The sequence below is a fragment of the Vigna radiata genome, chromosome 10 (assembly GCF_000741045.1).
Source record: "Vigna radiata var. radiata cultivar VC1973A chromosome 10, Vradiata_ver6, whole genome shotgun sequence".
Lineage (NCBI taxonomy): Eukaryota > Viridiplantae > Streptophyta > Magnoliopsida > Fabales > Fabaceae > Vigna > Vigna radiata.
Window position 1 is genome coordinate 895,167 of NC_028360.1, and position 13,823 is coordinate 908,989.

Sequence of the window (13,823 nt, forward strand, 5' to 3'; positions counted from 1 at the left end):
AACTGTTTTTCAACCTTCATCAACACCCCAAACTTAGAACTTTGCTTGTCCTCAAGCAAACAAAACAAAACAACACACAAAACAAAACTTGGCTTTATCCTCTTCCATCCAATGTTTCAACAATCCCAAAGTACATGACAAAACTACTCAATTCAATATCCTCAGTGAAATCCAAAATAAGATGCATGCATGCTTTCAAACCAGAGATTGCACAATAGATGTTATACATTATGAATGACCAATCCACTAAGCAAAAATGCACTCATGAAAATTAGCAGTTCATACCAAGCAAGTGTTTCACTCAATCACTCGAGTGTTTCAGTTGACACTCCAACTCTCTATTATTCACAAGTCACATGAAACAAAATTTCCATTCATCTCAAACAATCAACATCTTTACATGCAAATGCCATCAAAAGGACTTTTCAAGGCTTGTAATGAGGTCGGGCTAACAAGAAGAATTGGTTTTCCGGAATGAAAAATCCTTGAGTCAAGAGAGCTATCAAAATATTCAACATTTAANCACAANTNTNTTCCTCANCANTCTCTCTCATTCCCAACTTTTTCCCTTTTCTTTTTCTTTTGCATTGAGCTCTTCTTCATGCTTTTCTTCTTTTCTTTTCTTTTTCTCATGAATTTTTCTTTTCACAACATTTGAGCTCAATGTTTTTCACTTGCCTTTCAATTTCCCCCATGCAACCCCAAACTTGAACCTTTTCATCTTATACAAATAAGCTCATCCCAACTCAAGGTAAAGAATTTAAAGACAAGGGTTCACATCCTGTTTAAGGCTAAGGTTCAAAAAGGGTATAACATTTTCAAGTATTTTGGGGTGAAAATTTTGCTAGAGAAGGGTTTTCAAAATTGGCCTTGATCATGTGACATTCACATGCAATTCAATCAATCATCAAGATTAAGGCAATATCATTCATGTTTTCCTGTGAACAATGCATACAACAATAAAAACTCTGGAGCTCAATTCCTCACACACATGCTTTCTCACACAAGGTTCATTCATACATCATGCTTAGCATCATAACCACAATCATAATTCATCACACATCTATTTCACTGGATATTTACATATAGTACAACTCAATTATCATCCACACCATATAATCATCAAATAGCTCCATCATGCACATCAGTCAGTCAAACATTTTCAGAAAAAGTATTCAAGCCAAGGATACACACTAAAATTAAAATTCAACCTATTCTAAGAATTTACAATGCAAAAGTGTAAGAAGAAATCTAGGTTGCCTCCTAGTAGCGCTTGTTTAACATCACGAGCCTGACCCAAACCTCATGGATCTACCAACATCATGACTGAGGCAAATTGCTCCACATCTCCTCCTACATAGTGTTTGAGCCTTTGGCCATTCACGATCCAGCTTCGTTGCTGATCATCCTCAGTCGAAGATTCTAATTCCACTGCTCCATTCTGGAATACACGTTTCACCACAAAAGGTCCCGACCATTTTGATTTCAATTTCCCGGGGAATAACTTTAGCCGCGAGTTGAATAATAGAACCAAATCTCCTGGATGGAAAGTTCTCTTAATCAACTTCTTGTCATGATAAAACTTCACTTTATCTTTGTAAGTCATGGATGACTCTTAAGCATGCCTCGTTTCCCTTGAGCCTTATCAAGGTCAAAATTCAAAAATTGCAAAGCCCACCAAGCTTTGTGTTCCATTTCAACTGTTAAATGACACGCTCTTCCATAGACTAACTGAAAAGGAGATAACCCCATAGACGTTTTCATGGCCGTTCTATATGCCCAGAGAGCATCGTCTAACTTCTGCGACCAATCTTTTCTTGAAAAAGTGACAGTCTTTTCTAAAATTCTCTTGATTTCCATGTTAGAAACTTCAGCTTGACCATTTGTCTAGGGATGATAAGGCGCAACTACCTTATGTTTCACCTCATAATGCTTAAGTACCTTAGCTACCTGAGCATTGCAAAAGTGAGATCCCCCATCACTAATGAGGATCCTGGGAGTTCCAAAACACGAAAATATTTGTCTTTTTAAGAATTTGATCACGGTGTTAGCATCATTCTTAAGACATGCTACAGCTTCAACCCACTTACTCACATAACCGACAGCTACCAAAATATATTCATTATTGAATGACGGAGGAAATGGTCCCATAAAGTCAATACCCCAGCAATCAAAGACTTCAACTTCCATAATGCCCTGTATTGGCATCTCATGCCTCCTTGAGATGGTCCCTATCCTCTGGCATTTGTCGCAGCTTCGAGCATGATTATGAGCATCTTTAAACAAAGTCGGCCAATAAAATCCTGCTTGTAAATTTTTTGCAGCAGTACGTTCTCCATTATAATGACCTGCATAAGGAGAATTGTGACAATGCCACAAAATATCTTCTGCTTCTGCTTTAGTAACACATCTTCTCAGCAGATTATCTTCTCCTATTTTGAAAAAATATGGATCATCCCAAATGAATTGCTTGGCATCATGTAAAAACTTCTTTTTCTGTTGCCAATTAAATCCTTCCAGAATAACACCTGCGGCTTTGAAGTTCGCTAAATCGGCAAACCAGGGTCTTTGCTGTATATACAAAAGAGCTTCATCCGAAAATGATTCCTAGATTTCTTTCTCCTTACTTGTCACTTCCTCATTGACTAACCGGGACAAATGATCAGCAATCACATTTTCACTCCCCTTTTTGTCACGAATTTCAACGTCAAATTCTTGTAGCAGAAGTACCCATCTAATCAATCTTGGCTTCGAATCAGGTTTCGTCAGTAAATACTTTATAGCTGCGTGATCTGTATAAATGATCACCTTAGATCCAACGAGATATGACCTAAATTTCTCCAATGAGTAAACTATAGCCAAGAATTCCTTTTCTGTGGTGGCATAATTCAATTGTGCCTCATTCAGTACTTTGCTAGCATAATAAATAGCATGGAAAACCTTTCCTCTTCTCTGTCCCAGCACAACACCTATAGCATAGTCGCTAGCATCACACATAAGTTCAAACTCTTTATCCCAATCAGGCGCCACAATCAATGGGGCAGAAATTAGTCTCTACTTCAGACTGTCAAAAGCTTGCAAACATTCTGGACTCATCATAAATGGTGTCTCTTTAGCAAGCAAATTACTTAAAGGCTTTGCAACCTTTGAAAAATCCTTAATAAATCGTCGATAAAATCCTGCATGACCAAGGAAACTTCGGACTCCCTTAACATTTGTCGGTGGTGGGAGTTTTTCAATCACCTCAACCTTCGCTTTATCAACTTCAATCCCCCTGACAGAAATTTTGTGGCCCAGCACAATACCTTCTGTAACCATGAAATGACATTTTTCCCAGTTCAAGACAAGATTTGTTTGAGAACTGCATCCAAATTAGACAAGCATCTTTGAAAAGTATCTCCAAGAATTGAAAAATCATCCATAAAGACTTCAATGCTTTTTTCCATAAAATCAGCAAAGATTGCTTGCATACACCTCTGAAAAGTCGCGGGAGCATTGCATAGTCCAAATGGCATTTTTCTATAGGCAAATACACCAAAGGGACAGGTAAATGTTGTTTTCTCTTGATCTTCAAGGTCCACCACTATTTGATTATATCCAGAATATCCATCAAGAAAGCAACAATAAGCTTGCCCCGCTAATCTTTCCAACATCTGATCCATGAAAGGTAAAGGAAAATGATCTTTTCGGGTGACTTTATTTAATCTCCTATAGTCAATGCACATCCGCCACCCTGTGACTGTCCTTGTTGGAATAAGTTCATTTTTTTCATTGTGAATGACAGTCATTCCTTCTTTCTTTGGAACCACTTGAATTGGGCTTACCCATTTGCTATCAGAGATTGGATAAATAATTCCTGCTTCTAACAGCTTCAATACCTCCTTTCTCACAACTTCTTTCATGAAAGGATTAAGTCTCCTTTGCGGTTGAGCAACAGGCTTATAATCGTCTTCCATCAGAATTCTATGCATACAATAAGTCGGACTTATACCCTTGAGATCAGTAATTGACCAACCGATGGCACCTTTGTTTTCTTTGAGAATTTCCACCAATTTTCTTTCTTCCTCTTGAGATAATGAAGCACTAATAATGACAGGTTTTTATCTGTTATCCTCCAAGAACACATACTTCAGGTGTGATGCCAATTTCTTCAGTTCAATCTTACTGTCCGAAGCTTTTTCTGTACGATCCATCTGTTCGAAGAGTGCTTTTTCTGGTGAAACTTGTTTTGCTGCTTCCAGTTCCTGTATACATTTCTGATGGAACTTATCCTCCTCCTCGTTCAGATCCTCACATTCATTAGTCAAAGTTCTTTCTAACATGGATATTTTACGAACTCTATTCTCTTGTCTCATACAGATTTCCTCCACCAGGTCCATCTGAAAGCATGAATTGTCGTCTTTGGGATGTGGCATAGCTTGGAATACATCAAAGTTCACCTCTTCATCTTGCACCTGGACCTTAAGCTTCCCTTTTTCCACATCAATAACAATTCTGGCAGTTTTCATGAACGGTCGCCCAAGAATTAAAGGTGCATCCCCATTTTCTTCCATCTCCATAACAACAAAATCCACTGGAAACAAGAATTTATCAACCTTGACAATCACATCTTCAGCAATTCCATAAGGATATTTGAGGGATGTGTCAGTTAATTGGAGAACCATTCTCGTTTGTTTGAGCTCTACCCCTTTTAACTTTTTAAACATAGCCAGAGGCATCAGATTTATACTGGCTCCTAAATCGATCAAAGCTTTCCCAACCTCTAGCTCTCCAATAGCACAAGGAATAGTGAAGCTCCCTGGATCGGGTGATTTAGGAGGTAATGACCATTGAATGATAGCACTGCAATTCCCTTCTACCTCAATTGTTTCTTTCTCGGCATATTTTCTCTTTTTCGTAATAATTTCTTTCAAAAACTTTGAATAAGATGGTATTTGCTGGAGTGCCTCAGAGAATGGAATGGTTATTTCCAATTTCTTGAAAATTTCCATGAAACAATCAAATTGTCTTTGTTTCTCTTTTCTAGAATATATTTTTGGATATGGTAGACGTTTTTCATACCCCTTCTCTTTGAACTTCTCAGCTTCTTCTTTCTGTTTCTCGTTCCACAGATTTTTTTCTTCCTCTTCCTCCTTTTGATTATTTTCTTCTTCTATACTTCGTTGTTTATCAACCTCTCTTTATTTTATAGTTCTTCCACTTCTAGTAACAATTTCACAAGCTTCCTTCCCCCTACCTTTCTCCACGCAATCAACAGCACAAACGCTTTTCTTCAAAATTCTCTGGAAAATTTCTTCGGATTCTGTACTTCTCTGAATAGGGTTAAAATGAAGCATTTGTGGGGCCTTTGGAGTTTCTATAACTATTTGTGATAACTCAGCAAGTCTTCTTGTCACTTCCTCCAACTGTTGTGTCATCACGTCATTTTGAATCATTGAGAGTTCCTGAATAGCATCAACATGCGTATCATGTGCTTCTTCGTTGTCAGCTATAAGTTCTATCAAATCATAAGCTTCATCTTCAGTCTTCCTACAAATACTACCTCCAGCTGAGGCATCTAACATCATCTTGGACTGAAGGCATAGGCCTCCAAGGAAAACAAGCAAATATGAAGTCTTATCGAACCCATGGACTGGGTTCTTTCTTAACAAGCCTTTAAATCTATTCCATGCCCTTCCAAAAGTTTCTTCTCTTCCTTGTTTAAATGCAGAAATATCCATCCTCCCTTAACAGATCCTTGTAGGAGGAAAGAATTTAGAAACAAATTGATGTACCACAGCTTCCTAAGTCCTGAAATTTCCTTCAGGGAAAGAATGCAACCAATCCTTTGCTTTTCCTCCAAGAGAGAAAGGAAACAAACTGAGTCTAACGCTGTCATCCGACACTCCAATTATCTTTACAGTATTGCAAATCTCACCAAAGATGGTCAAGTGCTTATAAGGATTCTCATTCGACAATCCATAGAATTGATTATTCTGGACCAATTGGATGAGCGCCGGACTCATCATCATGCTGGTTGTGTTATCAGCCGGAACCGCAATGTTGTTGAAGTTCAAGGGGCCCACTGTGTTTGCTGCGTCCCCCAATGTACGTCTAGTAGGAGGTTGGTTAGCCATCTCCTCAAAATCTAAAACAGGAATCTCAAGTGAAGACTGCGAAATTGCTTCGGGAGAAAGAGATTTCTCACGTGATGGACGTCTCTTTCTCCTCGCTTCGGGTAAACCTTCTAAAAGAGGTTGCTAGTCTTTTCTGCTTCGGTATGTATTGTTTCCTGCATAAACAAGAAACACACCCTAAAAGCCCTTTTACAGAAAAATAAAATAAAACACAATTAAACAAAAAAGGAGCCTAAGCATCCAAGAGATCCTCTCTAAAGAGTGAAAATTAGGTCTGGCCGACCTCTTCTGTCAAAAGAATGAGAATGAAATCGTAACAGGGCTATTTATAATTGAGGAGTGTCACAGAAAACAGGCCTAGGCCCAGTGGACAATCGCCCGGCGACACACTTATGCCGCCCGACGGTTTGCCCCTAATCGCGTCATCGCCCAGTGTTAACGGATTGGCAAGCATACCGAATCGTTCAAGTAATAATAAAATGGTAAGTCTAAGTATCGTTTCCCAAGAGACTCGAAAGGCCTTATCCTTCGTGTGAATTAAGATCGTAAGACTTGAAAATAAAAATTAATTAATTGGGTATGAAAACAAAATATAAATATGCAAAAGAGATTGATTCAATTGACGAGAAGAAAACGATGGAAATGGAGTTGTTGGGGGTTTACAATTTCATCTTATCCTCTCTCTCTTATTTACTCCTCTTGATTTATTTGCTTGATTAACTAATTCTTATGCAACTTTCTTGGCCTACCCTTAACCCGATCCCTCGGCGAAAAGAGCCTATTACTAATTACTGGCTTGCTATCCCTAGCCTCCCCTAGCAATTAATAATGCATTATAGAGCAGAAGTGAAAAACAATTGATCCTCCTACCCCTATCCCTAGGTGGTATTGCTTAATCAAGGAATCACTCACCAGTTCATGACATTATTGTACGTCCCCGTATCNATAAAGACAAACAACAGTTATCGAATGAGTTAAACGATAAAAGCATTAAGCACAGATGAGAACCCAACAATTAATAATCAAAGCATATGGAAATCATATAAATAAACAAGAGTTTCAATAAAAGAGAGTATCAAAAGATTACATTGTTTCCCCTAACAACAATAGGGTTTAGTTCACCATTGTCNCAAGAGTTTCAATAAAAGAGAGTATCAAAAGATTACATTGTTTCCCCTAACAACAATAGGGTTTAGTTCACCATTGTCATGGTGAATCTAGATGAAAAATGGAAAAGCAAACCCTAGATAAGAAGAAATGGAGCCTAAGCATCCAAGAGATCCTCTCCAGAGAGTGAAATTAGGTCTGGCCGCCCCCTTCGGTTAAAAGAATTAGATTGAAATCGCAACAGGGCTATTTAAAGCTGAGGAAAGTCACAGAAAACAGGCCCAAGCCCAGCAGACAACCGCCCGGCGTCACACTTGTTCCGCCCGGCAGTTTCGCTCACGCCACGCTACCGCCCGACGGTAGGGGTCTACCGCCCGGCGGTTTGCCTCTAATCGCAAATCCGCCTGGTTGCACCGTTTCTCAACCATTATCACAACCCCAAACTGTTTCTCAACCGTTATCACAACCCCAAACTTAGAACTTTGCTTGTCCTCAAGCAAACAAAACAAAACAGCAAACAAAACAGAGCTTGGCTTTATACTATTTCATCCAATGATTCAACACTCCTAAAGTACATGACAAACACTACTCAATCTCAAATCTTCAGTGAAACCAAATTATGAATGACCAATCCACTAAGCAAAAATGCACTCATTAAAATTAATAATTCATACCAAGCAAGTGTTTCACTCAATCACTCAAGTGTTTAGGGTGACACTCCAACTCTCTATCATTCTCAAGTCACAAGAAATAAAATTGCAATTCATCTCAAACAATCAACATCTTTACATGCAAATGCCATCAAAAGGACTTTTCCAAGGCTTGTAATGAGGTTGGGCTAACAAGAAAAATTGGTTTTTCTGGAAAACAAAATCCTTGAGTTAAGAGAGCTATCATAATATTTAACATTTAAGTACAACTCTCGTTCTCACCAAACTCTCTCATTCCCAACTTTTTCCCTTTTTCTTTTCATTGAGCTCATCTTCATGCTTTTTCTTATTTTTTTCTTTTTCACATGCATTTTTCTTTTTCAACAATTGAGCTCAATGCTTCTTAAAAGCTTTCCAATTTCCCCCATGCAACCCCAAACTTGAACCTTTTCATCACATACAGTTAAGCTCATCCCAACTCAAGGTAAAGAATTTCAAGACAAGGGTTCATATGCTGTTTAAGGCTAAGTTTCAAAAAGGGTATAATATTTTAAGCTCTGTGCGTGAAAATTTGGCTAGAGAAGGGCTTTAAAAAAAATGGCCTTGATCATATGGCATTCACATGCAATTCGATCAATCATCAAGATTAAGGCAATATCATTCATGTTTTCTTGTGAACAATTCATATAATCATAAAAACTCTAGAGCTCAATGCCTCACACAACATGCTTTCTCAGACAACATTCATTCATACGTCCTGCTTAGCATCATAACCACAATCATAAGTCATCACCCATCTGTTTCATAGAATACCAACATGCAACACTACTCAATTATCAATCACATCAAATCATCATCAAATAAGTTCATCATGCAAATTAGTCAGTCAAACATCTTCAGAAAAGTATTTAGGCCAAACATCTTCAGAAAAGTATTTAAAATGCAAAAGTAAAAGAGAGAAAACTAGGTTGCCTCCTAGTAGCGCTTGTTTAACGTCACGAGCCTGACCCAAACCTGTTTAGCACTTGTCAGTAAGTGCAATTCCTTCCAACACCAATCAATAGGTGTGCCTTCCTGGAATCCTTCAGTGGATTCAGTAGATGCTACCCAAAAATTGTTCCAAAAAATCAAAAATTACATGTTCAAACGAAAGTAAAAATGAAAATAATGGAAAATGAAAACTGTTCTTAAAAATACAAATAGTGATTTCCAGCAAATCAACTCTTTTTCTTCACTTTGGGATGATTTCCAGCAAATCAACTCTTTTTCTTCACTTTGGGATCCTCATTGTCCCACCGGCTCAATTTTATTCTGTCCACTCTCTTGACCTGTTGTACGGTGCTTCAATTTCCACAACCTCTTTCTCTTTCAGCTCCTTTATTATCCACTCCTTCCTTTTATATTTCACTTTGCTTCCTCGTCGGAGTGATTCTTCTCTTGCTTTTGGGTGAATGGTCCTCCTTCTTTTATTCACTAGTGCCTGCAAAACATTACAACTATCAGAATAATTAGTATCCGACGTGCTCTCTTCTTGCTCAGCTTCTCTCTCCGGCTCCTCACGTCTGGGTCTTTTCATCACTTTGATCTTGTTTTCCTCATACCCAATATAGAGAAACAAGTGATCTAAGTCTCTCATCATTATTCGCCCATCATAAACACTAATAAGCATCTTCGAAGTTGCCATGAAGGGCCTTCCCAAAATCACAGGAAACTCATCATCAGTGTCCATGTCCATGACAATGAAGTCTGCCAAGAATTCAAGCTGTTCCACTCGTACAATAACATCTTCCACCATTTCCACCGGTATTTTTACCGAACCATCAGCCAATGTCACAGTAAGATCAGACGGTTTCAATACAATCCCTCTTATTTTTGTAAGGAAATATGTGGGTATCATATTAATGCTAGATCCCGAGTGTATCATGGCTTCCACATTAAAATCATTCAGGGCACATGATAATGTTACACTTTCCGGATCTTTTACCTTAAGTGGATGATCCCTCTTCAGAGGTTGAACAGCAGAATCCTCCTCTTCATCGGTGAGTTCAGTTTCTTCTTCAGTCCCCATCTTCAGTTTCATCAAAATAGCTTCAAAACAATGCAAAACAAGCATAATATCGCTAAAAACAGCTTTTGACTCTCGACTGACTCATTTACTGGGTTTTACTTTATTCTAAGCTCATTCTAAGTCTTAAAGGGTGTAATTTGGTCTAAAATGACACATGAAAATAATTGTTTCTCAACCGTTATCACAACTCCAAACTTAGAACTTTGCTTGTCCTTAAGCAAACAAAACAAAATAGCAAAGAAAACAAAGCTTGGCTTTCTATTAGTTCATCCAATGGTTCAACATTCCTAAAGTACGTGACAAGAACTACTCAATTGCAGATCTTCAGTGAAATCAAATCAAGCTACAAACATGCTTCCAATTCAGTTTAGTTCACGAGTTTTTCAACTTATGAATGATCAATTCACTAAGCAAAGATGTAATCATGAAATATAACAATTCTCACCAGGCAAGTGTTTCACTCAATCACTCAAGTGTTTAGGTTAACACTCAAACACTCTATCATTCACAAGTCACATGAAACAAAATTGCCATTCATCTAAAACAACCAAGTCTTGTCATGCAAATGCCATCAAAAGGACTTTTCCAAGGCTTGTAATGAGGCTGGGCTAACAAGAAGAATTGGATTTTCTGGAATGCAAAGTCCTTGAGTTAAGAGAGCTATCATAGTATTCAACATTTAAGTATAACTCTCTTCCTCACCAATCTCACTTATTCCCAACTTTTTCCATTTCTTTTGCATTGAGCTCATCTTCATGCATTGCAACTTAATTCTCATCCACATCAAATCCTCATTAAATAAGCTCATCATGCAAATCATTCAGTCAAACATCTTCAGAAAAAGTATTCAAGCCAAGCATACATACTGAAAATAAAATTCAACCTATTCTAAGAATTTAAATGCAAAGGTAAGAGAGAGAATCTAGGTTGCCTCCTAGTAGCGCTTGTTTAATGTCACGAGCCTGACCCAAACCTGTTTAGCACTTGTCAGTAAGTGCAAATCCTTCCAACACCCATCAGTAGGGGTACCTTCCTGTGTTCTCTAGTAGTTCCATAAAATTTAGCATCCCCTAGTAGATGTCACCCAAAAATTGTTCCAAAAATTCAAAAATGTACAAGTTCACCAAAAACATAAAACAAATAAAATGTCTGAAAATACAAAAAGTGTTGTCCAGCAAATCAACTCTTCTTCTTCATGTTGGGATCTTCATCGTCCCACTAGCTCAACTTTCTTCTATCCACTCTTCGAATTGTTGTGGAGTAAGGCCTTCTGATCTCTACCATTCCCTCCTCCTTAAGCTTCCTATTCACAATCCATTTCTTGTATTTAAATCGCATTGACATGCCACGCAGGAATAGTGTGTCCTTTGAGGGGATTGATTCCTCTATGCTTGCCTTCTTTTCCTCAAGAATCTGCAAAACATCACAATTGTTACGACATTCAATACCTGTGGTGTTTTCCTCTTTTGTAGCTTCTCTTCTGGCCCTTTTGTATTTGGCTCTTCTTATTGCTCTCATTTTGGTTTCCTCAAAGCCATAAATTAACACTTGGTCATGATCTCTTAGCTTTATTCCTCCATCATGGACACGTATGACCATCTTAGAAATCCTCATGAAAGGTTTTCCCAAGATTAACAGAATTCTTCCCTTATTGGCCATGTCCACAACTAAAAAGTCAAGTAAAAATTCCAACTCATTAATTCGGAAAATTGCATCTTCCACCATACCGATTGGCTTCTTATTAGATCAATCCGCAATCGTCAGGGTAGTGTTTGCTGGTTTTAATTTTAGTCCTCCAATCCTTTTGAAAGCACTAAAAGGCATCAGATTAACACTTGCTCCTGAATCGATCATGGCTCTCCCTATGTCCACATCATTGATCACACAAGGAAGCGTCAATGTCCCTGAATCCTTCAATTTTGGTGGATGATCCTTCTTTCTAGGCTTAACCAACCAGTCCTGATTGCCTTCATCATCAAGATCAATTACCTCTCCAAGATAATACATAATCCTCTTGTCATACTCAGGAATTCGTGGAGATGCTCCAGGAGTAACAGTTACCTGATTGAAGATTTCTCTGCATGACTCTTGGTAACTGTCTTCTCTTTTCTCTTCCTGGTTCTTCTGCTTATTAACCTCATGGTCATGAATTCTCTCCTCATCTTCATCCTCACTGCTCCTAATCTCAATTATTTCCTCGGCAGACCTCCTTTTTCTGCTTGTCATAACAACTTTGCATTTATCTTTAAGGTTAACATCAGTATTAGCCCTAAACTGATTTTTCTCTGTGGTTTCTATTCTTTTTTACAGTTGCCCAATCTGTGTCTCCAATGACCTGAAGCTAGCTTTATCACTATTTAGCTGAGACTCATAGACTTTGAAGAATTTATCAAATCGGTCACTGAGGTCTCTGACTGTCTCTATCAAGCTGCTGACTTGCTGCCATAAAGGTAATGGTTGTTGCTGCCGAAAGCCTCTTACAGGTCCAGAAGGATTATTCTGATTTTGCCCCACACTGGGGTGGTTCTTCCAACCTTGGCTAGAACTGCCTTGGTTGAAAGTACCTTGCCTGTACTGAAACTGGGCTCCCATGTAGTTAACATCCTGCTGCAACTCCTCAGGGAAAACACATTGACCATTGATATGGTCACCACCACATAAATTGCAAAGTTGCTTAATCTGGGAAACATTCCTTACCCCTATTGGAAATTCAGCGAGGATCTTTGTTAGCTTGTCCAATTTCTAGGTCAGGAGATGATTTTGGGCCACCATTGAATCATTAGCAGGGAGATGCAAGAGTCCTCCTTTTTGCGCGCTTCTCTCACTATGTACCACCTCACTTATAGCCATGCTCTCGATCAATTCATAAGCCTCATCTTCAGTCTTGGTATTTATGCTACCTCCAGCTAAAGCATCTAACATCATTTTAGACTGAGTATGAAGGCCTCCAAGGAAGGCAAGTAAGTATGAAGTCTTATCAAGTCCATGGACAGGAGTCTTTCTTAACAAGCCTTTAAATTTGTCCCATGCTTGACCAAGAGTTTCCTCCATTCCTTGTTTGAATGAAGAGATCTCCAACTTCCCTTGATTAATCTTGGTTGGCGGGAAGAATTTGTTCACAAATTTTGTTGCCAATGCATCCCAGTTTCTGAATGTGGCTTCCTCGAACGAGTGCAACCACGCTTTGGCGTTTCCTCCTAGAGAGAAAGGAAACAGATTGAGTCTAACCCTGTCGTCAGAGACTCCATTTATCTTCACGGTGTTGCAAATCTCACTAAAAGTGGTTAAATGATCATATGGATTTTCATTTAACATTCCGTGAAACTGATTACTCTGTACAAGCTGAATAAGAGCAGGGTTCATAACCATATTGGTTGCATTGTCTACAGGCAAAGCTATGTTGTTAAAGTTCATAGGACCCACCAAGTTGGATGCGTCCCCAAGTGTACGCTTAGGACGAGGTTGGTCCGCCACCTCCTCAATATTCTGTGCAGAGGTCTCAAATGAAGAGTGCAAAAGTTCTTCAGAAGAAGGAAAGTTTTCACTTGCAGGGCATCTAACTTTCCTCCTTCTCCTGTCTGAGAGTCCTTCCAAGAGATGTTGCTGGTCTTTTCTACTTCTAGTGTGTATTGTTTCCTGCATACACAAGAAACACACCCTAAAAGCACTTTTATAGAAGATAAAACAAAACAAATAATTACAAACAAGTCAAATGTCAATCAATTCACACTACTAAAAATAACCTCGAGTCCCCGGCAACGGCGCCAAAAACTTGTTGACTCACTGGCAAGTGTACCAGATCGTTCAAGTAATATAATTGGTAAAGCGCGATATCATTCTTCCCAAGAAACTCGAAAGGCCTTATCGTTCGTGTGAATTAAA